The sequence below is a fragment of the Coregonus clupeaformis genome, chromosome 26, assembly GCF_020615455.1.
Source record: "Coregonus clupeaformis isolate EN_2021a chromosome 26, ASM2061545v1, whole genome shotgun sequence".
NCBI lineage: Eukaryota > Metazoa > Chordata > Actinopteri > Salmoniformes > Salmonidae > Coregonus > Coregonus clupeaformis.
Window position 1 is genome coordinate 37,240,853 of NC_059217.1, and position 8,174 is coordinate 37,249,026.

At 38.1% G+C, this 8,174-nt stretch overlaps 1 long non-coding RNA gene across 2 annotated transcripts; it reads left to right on the top strand.

The window, feature by feature from the left end:
• The first annotated feature begins 818 nt into the window (after nucleotides 1-818).
• On the top strand, nucleotides 819-5,005 carry LOC121540529. Of its 2 annotated transcripts, none has more exons than XR_005995503.2 (5): nucleotides 819-951; nucleotides 1,163-1,272; nucleotides 1,436-1,485; nucleotides 2,938-3,032; nucleotides 3,950-5,005. It is a non-coding gene; the product is annotated as an uncharacterized LOC121540529 (long non-coding RNA). The 2 variants fall into 2 exon arrangements; XR_005995504.2 differs by having other exon boundaries at nucleotides 1,166-1,272.
• The last annotated feature ends 3,169 nt before the right edge of the window (nucleotides 5,006-8,174 follow it).

Sequence of the window (8,174 nt, forward strand, 5' to 3'; positions counted from 1 at the left end):
AACGTCAGAATGACACTCAAACGGACCATTATTATTTCACTTTCATGTTAGGCCTACTACTTCTATCCAATAGAGATAGATCGAGGACTCTAGTGGCCAAAAGCCTGATCGTTTTAGCATGGACAGCACCATTGAGGACTTTCACCATTTTTAAGTAGTGAACTGGATGGGACTTCCTAGGGGTTAAGGAAGGATCACAGAATTCCATCCAGGTCACCAAGAGGGATCAGACAATGAATTCTACTTGTGAGCAAACATTCCATAACTACAGGTGGCAGTAAATCGCCAACCTTGGCATTATATCTGTTCAAACAACACACTCCAGGTGGCAGTATGCACCCTTTCAGTTTGTTTACCAACTCATAAAAGTAGTAGTAGAAGAAAATTGACTACTTCAAAATGGAGATGGCCTTAATGGCAGTGCCCGTGCTCTCACAGACGCCATAATGGGACAGATACAATGATGTCATGTCTATCTAAGTCTATGTTCTATCCAGCACTTATAGTCCTTGATTTTGTGCCATAGGTGCACTTTAATCCCAAACAGTTGTACTAGCTCATAAGTAATAAGGTCATAACAGTCAAATGTCGTTATGCAGTTGACCAAACTATAAAGTGTTGAGCTCTGTTGAGATTTATGCCACTTTAATTGAAGAGGGCTCAATATTTTATAGGTAATTTGTGTGGAACGCTCAAAAAAGTTTAGGTAGTGTCATGACGTTCTGGTTGGTGGGTCATCTCTCCCTCAGGAAAGCTGAGTCAGCCATCTTGAATTTGCTTTGATGCGGGGATGTTTGGGCCGCCCGTGTGGATCACAGTTTAATTTGTTTTAATTTGTTTGCAATGCGCAGTTTTATGCTGCTCGCTTGAAACCACCACCACCTCCGTTTTTATCATTAGTCTTATTGCCTTCGTTTTCTTAAGCGCCATCTTATCATCACCTCTGATTTGGTAAGTAACTCTAATGTTGTTTTTGTTGTTTTTTTAAAAATTGAATTTCGATAGTCTTAAATGTGGAACTGGGAATACATTTGTACAATGTGCACAGTGAATATTTGTTGTAAATAGTTAAAAAAATCTAAGTAATTGTAACTTTAGAAGTTGTTAAATATGTGACAAATACGTTACGTTACTTCATCTTACAACGGTGTAACGTTATCAGCAGGTTTCCTGGATGAACTACATTTCCCATAATGCATGTTTGCCCGGGACATTGACGGTGGAGGAAGGTCCATGAGTTTTCGCTGTTCGCCGGTAATGCAAGTGCGTACTGTGAGGATACTTATTTCAATAAGTGTCTGCCTTACACAGTAAATATTTTACGTTATCGAGCTGTGTGTACGTGTGTGCTAGCGTGAAACGAACAATGCTAAACAACATAATGTGAGTGTGTTATCATGATGCTAACCAGGCCTGTGTTTGTATTTCTTCCTAGGCTCAAGTGTGTGGTTGTGAGATCATCTCGAAATCCTTTTAACAGTTCAGGTAGGATGTATTATGAAATAGTGTTACTAATGTAATACATTGCTAAAACCAAGTATAGAGTGTATTTGTTATAATTCATTGGTATTATATTTAAAAGGTGATCGAATAGCTCCTGATTTGTAATGTCATTAATGCATTTCTTTTGAAGCAATGTTTTAAAAAAATGTACAAGTGAATAGGTTGGTTTACTTTTAAGTTTAAATTTCCCACGTATCTCGTTAAAGTTTTGACCAATGAGTTAACTTGTTAAGTTGTGGCCAATGGGAGAGTGGACTGGTTGCCGGGAAAGAAAAGGGAGGGAAAAGTTGAAAGAAGAGAGAGGAGAGACGTTAGTGGGGTTGGTGAAGGAAAAACGACCAAAGGAAACGATAAAGAGAGAACAAAACCATACCTACAGAGTTTTTTTTAAGGGAAATCCTGATTTTATTTCTATAAGAGAGTGTTTATTATTTAGTTAAGAAAGACCAAGTGGAGACTGAAGCTGCCGTCGCATTGTGGAGACATTCGACATCCTAGAGGTTAGCCTAGCATCGTGCAAGACTTGGAGAGAATTGCTTGTGATGATCAGTTCGGGTTTCCAACGGATGTCTGTTGCTGCTACCGAGTACTGGCTGCATTGATAGCTGTGTTCGCGGTGGATCTTGTGAGGACACCTGCACGGAACTACTATATTTTGCTGAGGCATTATCTACAAGTAGTGAGTAACTACAAATGTGGGGTGGACTTCGGGACTTTATGTATGTCCTCATTTTTTTTATGAGCTCCAACGCGCGCCCAGGGTTTAAGCAAGCTTGCAAATAATTTGGACATGGGGTTGTGGAAAAATCATTGGGGTTTATAATTTGTATTTCTTTTGATGTGATACATTGAACATTTGATTAATATAGATCTTGAACCTTATGTCTGTTGTATTGGTGGAGTCATTTACTGTTTCAGTTTCATTTAATGCATGGGAAAGCATATCCTTATAACAATAACCAAGTCTATAATCATTCTATCTGAAGCTAATACCCTATTTGTCATTCACCCTAGCAAGTTTACAATAGGGATTCTTATTGGAGATGTCCTTCTCACCTAATATCCCATGCTGTTCAGATATTCTAAATAAGGTAATATCGTGAGAGTCAAATTCGAGCCTGGTGAGAGGGTTACACTAATAATTGGTTTTATTTTATGTGTTTCCACAGTCATTCTTTTGCTATTTCTCTAAATGTTTTTATCTCAACTGTGGGGTCAACAGTTGATCACTTGAACCCTTTATTAATACTTTGTTAAATACAAAGAACAACAACAGAAATAGCAGATCTATAAGCACACAACTTTGATGCTTTGCTTGTTAATAACTAACTTGCTTATCTTTTAACATTTTCATTTTTACTATAATTAGTGTACAATGAATGTTTTTGATATTTGTGTAATTATTATTGTAATGGATATTTTTTGTCCATGTAGGAACAACGTGATGTAAATATGAGACGGGCCCTCGTCCTTCGTGCACTTCCTGTGTACCTGCTTGAAATGCCTCCAAGTTTTTCAGGACCTGTAATGTAAGTGTACTGGCCTCACTATCAATCCCTTTGCTTAGCTATTCAGTCAGCTTAAACATGACATCACTCAAAGAACTCTAGGAGAACCAGAGGGGCATTCCAGAAAGCAGGTTATGTGAAAACCATCAGTATAGCCAATTGTATTTTTTCCAACAACGTAATTTCAAAGTCTGTGTTTCTAGTTTGTCGCCGCATTGAGTATAAGATAAAATCTTTTTATATTTCATTTTCAGCCGATTTTAAATAAAACAAAATAGCCTAAAATAAAACATTGAACAACATTCAACCACTTCCTTAAAGGCTAATATAAAATAAAGCGATGTTAAATTCAAAATGAAAAGACGACTGCATCTGAAACTCTGTCAGTGATTTATATAACAGCCGCAGCCAGAAAATGTCTGCTTCCTGTTTTCTCCCGTTGCCATGGTGAATAACCGTATCGGAGCTCCATTGATGATGGCTTTTTACTAGTCGTCAGGCACAAGCTCAACTCCGAGTTAACGTACTCTGAGTCAACTTACCTAACTCAGATCAGCTGTTCTGTAACTGAAAACTCAGTTTCACTTCACAGGGTAAGTCAACTCTGAGTTCAGGGTTAGGCTCAGTTTGTTGAACCTCCTTTCTGGAATAGCCCCCAGAACCTGTTTATGAAGTTTCCTTGAGTTGTTATTCTGCAAACTGACATGTAGAAATTACATAAATGAAAAGGTAAGTATAAAGAATTCCACTAAACAAAAAGTATGCTTACAGGTAGGTGTGAAACTAACATAAAATAATAAGCATGTGTAAAGAAAATAGTTTAAACATGTAGCTTAGTTGCAGTCTAAGTGCAAAGTGACCGTAATGTCTAGACATCATTAGCATGATTTGTATCCTTGAGGGGCTGAACTCATTTTTGTATTATTTGTGTTTTATAGTCAGCAGATGGTCCAGACCTCACTGACACTCCGGTGGCTCTCCTGACAGTTGTCACTGATGATACTACTGATGCGGCCCTCTTCAGCCCTGAGAGCATCTGTATTGTCGTGGAAGATGAAATACTTGTGAGTGGTCCCACAAACCTGGCTGACTCATTTCTCCTGCTCTTTGGGTATGTCTATGCACTAGACCTACAATACCCAAAGAATCTTGAGCTTACATTCACATTTATCCAAAAAGTTGTGATGTGTCTTGAGGACAACAAACCACTGAAAGGCCGTCTACTGACACTGAAGAATGATTTGTTCAATGAGTGAATCACTCAGAATGGACTATTTGTTGAGCTGAGTATTGAGGATGTTTTTAGTTTTTTTCCCCTCTTTACAAATGTAATAATTTGCCTCTTCTACCTCATGTTTAATATGTTACACTGTTTGCCTCTTCTACCTCAGATGTAATACATTGATTGTTAATAGATAAATATCACAACATTGACGTATTGCCAAGCCCAAGTTTTTGTACTGTACTTGTGGGAAACGACTGTTGAATTCATGCACTATACATGTTTAATGTTGTGTGACCTAATGCTTACCTTGATGTTGCCAGTTGAAGTACGGCACAGTAGAAACCAGTACTTTTATTTGAATGTTTTATTTTAAAAAAGTGAGTTGCAGCCTTCAAGGTACAGTAAGTGCCAAAACGTTTTAAATGGCTCCACATTCTAATAGTTGTCATTGCTGTTGAGGATGGATTATAATTAGAATCTTATTGAATTTTATCATGAAGCCTTTGTGAGTTTTTATCATAATGTTTACTGAATAGTGTGATATGGAGACCCAAAATACTGAATCTACCCTCTGTAGCAATGACCACTATCAGAATATGGAACTATTAACACTTAATGTACTTTAAAACACATTTTGTTTTTATGGAGTCATTTCCTTTTCCTTTTTTGTTTTAATTTATGACAAGCACTTTGTTTTGACTGAGCTCCTTTTGATTCGTGCCTTTTTAAAAGCACATTGTGTTGAATAAAAAAAAAAGTTAAATTGTCACTGTGGTGTCACTTTCATGTTTTCTAACATTATTCGCTGATTATAATTGTGTAATGGACCAACATCAGTATTTCAGTTTAGAATTAATTTTGATTGCATGTCCCACATTATGAGTTGAAGAATATTGAAAATTTTGAGTGTATTTCACACATTATATGAGTTGAAGAATATTGAAAATGTTGAGTGTATTTCCCACATTATATGAGTTGAAAAATATTGAAAATTGAGTGTATTTCCCACATTATATGAGTTGAAAAATATTGAAAATTTTGAGTGAATTACTCCCTAATTATAAGTTGAGGAATATCAATATTTATAAGATAACATTGAGATAATTTAAGGCAACTGTAAATGTAATTTTTATTTTATGTAAACTTAAAACATTTAAAAACATCACTAAAATATTTTTGTGTAATCTGTTACAAAATAATTTGAGTTATGTGAACTTATTAGGGTTTACAGTGTGGACAAAAAATGAGTTTTATTTTGACATGAGGTAAGCCGAGAGGAAGTGGGTCTACAACAGACCCACGTTTGTAAAGTCTGTTCAATAATATTATCCTTTAGATATTTTGTCTCAAATTACCCCTCTCATAATGACCAACCGCCCTGCCCACCGGCACATTAAGTTTAAATGGAATTGTATTTAACTTCTGGCTTCCCACGGACTGTTGTTGTGCAACCGAGTACATTTGAAAGCAACGCTAGTGTGTGTACTGTAAATACAGCTGCGTTGCTAAAAGTAACTAGTACATTGGGTGCAGTAGGTCTTTAGACTCTCCTGGAGGTGGTTTGTAAATCTTCCCTAGCGTGAGGAATTTTTTTTCTTATTTCTCGGGACTCTCGTTTGAGGTCAAGCAGGTCATAAACAGTTTCTCTGTATTGTAAAATTATGCTTTTGTTAATTCCATGAAGTTTGGACGTTGAAAGGGATTGAATGCATTTCTCACAAAATGTATTGCTGCAAAGCAGATCAATCTATGTGCTAGTTAGTCACTGCAGTAGATCATTCAAGAAAACAACGTCTTCAATGGCCAGTACTGTATAATCAATGATCTCACTAACAAATCATCATTGGTTTAATTGGAACACAACACATCTCTGTTATGTAGTGGCTGTGTGAGCAATGACAGCTTTGTCAGAGTCCCATTACAATGAACTGGGAGTCTGTAGTTAGTACATAGTGAAGCATTGAGGATGAGTAGAATGCCATCTTGGAGTGATGTCATAATGGATCATGGGGTCATAAAAAGATATAATCCTCTTGCCATTAGGCTAGAATCTTAGGTGGGAGAACATTCAGAGAGAAGGTTAGTTGGAGAAAGTCATCATATTGGTAAGTAATGTTTCTAAATTGTTCCTAAAGTTATGGTGAATCTACTATCAAAATCTATAGTATAAAGAGAAGTTTGCATAATTGGTTGGTCACAGCTTGTTTAGTTTGGATACAGGGCTGTTTTATGGTGAGATGCAAAATAATGTGTTAGAGGCACTAAAAATGTAGGCATTGATGAAAGGCACCGCATAGGGCATAGGTCACTAACAGGCGGACCGCGGTCCGGATCCGGACCCAGAAGCCGTCCCATACGGACCCGGACCAAAACAAAAGATTATGAATTAAAACCTGACGGGGCGCTTCTATTTTAATATGCACAGCTTTTGTAGTCTTTACGGTACTCGTTTTGTGAATGAGGAAACTCACCGACCAATTGCATGTGAGTTAAGCGATCCCACGTGATACCACTCAGCCAATGAAGTCTTTGCATTCCTGGCGGTAAACATTGGGACTCTACAGTGCAGACAGATGAGAGTTTTAGAGGCAAGTTACCAAGGAAAAGAAAGTCGGATTAAAAAGATAGCGATATATGTAGAAAACAAAGGGAGCGAAAACAGACGAATGAGACGGAGAAAGGGAACGAAACAGACGAGTGAGAAACAGACGAATGAGACGGAGAAAGGGAACGAAACAGACGAGTGAGAAACAGACGAATGAGACGGAGAAAGGGAGAGATACAGACGAGTGTGCCGGAGAAAGCTGAGGAAAATACGAGTGAGACGGAGAAAGTTGACGAAAATATGAGTGAGACGGAGAAAGGGAGCGAAACAGACGAGTGAGGCAGAAAAAGGGTAACAGTTAGAGAAAATAAGGAACAAATGGCACTCTCCAAAAAAAAGAAAAGTGGACAATGAAAACAGAGCATTTAATCCAGAATGGACAGACTCATTTCAGTCCACCAGGATCCTGAGCAACACATTCACTGCCCAACAACGTGCTCTTGAGTGTTCCCTCAGAGTTTCTTGGATTTTGGGTAAACACAAAAAGCCATTTACAGATGGAGGGGTTGTCAAAGAATGCATGAGTGCAGTAGCTGAAACACTACTTGAGGGAAAACAAAAAAATGAGCTTTGTGATAAAATAAAGCAAATTCCCATGTCAGCATCATCTGCCACAAAGAAAAGTGAAATATTAACTCAGGATGTGCTAACCCAGCTAGATGAAGCCATGCATAAGGCACCATGTGTAGGCTTAGCTGTGGATGAGTCCACTGACATATGTGACAATGCTCAGCTGTTAGTGTTTGCCAGGTTTTTCAACACAGCCCAGAAAACATTCTGTGAAGACATGTTAGGTGTCACTCCCCTTCAGACCAGTACAAGAGGAGAGGATATCTACCTGGCCATTAAGGAGATGTTAACAAAAAGAGGAATAGAGCCAAAACAAGTGGTTTCAATAACCACAGATGGAGCCCCTTCTATGATAGGGAAAGAAAAAGGAGCTGTAGCAAGACTGAAAGGGGACAATCCTGAGCTTTTATCTTACCATTGCATCATTCATCAATCTGTCCTCTGTGCCTCCCTGTCAGATGAGCATGCTGAGGTGATGAATACAATGATGAAAATGATAAATTTTCTCAGGGCATCCTCTTCCTACCAGCATCGCATGCTTAGGGAATTCCTCAGAGAAGTTGATGCCAATGCTGATGATCTTTTGCTGCACAACAATGTGAGATGGCTCAGCAAAGGCAGGGTGCTAGAGCGCTTTTGGTCCATCAGGAGGGAATTAGCATCTTTTTTGGCAGAGCTAAGCAGTCAGAAGGCAACACAGTTTTCTCTCTTTTTAGAAAATGAGAAATGGATGGATAATGTGGCCTTTTTGGTTGACATCACG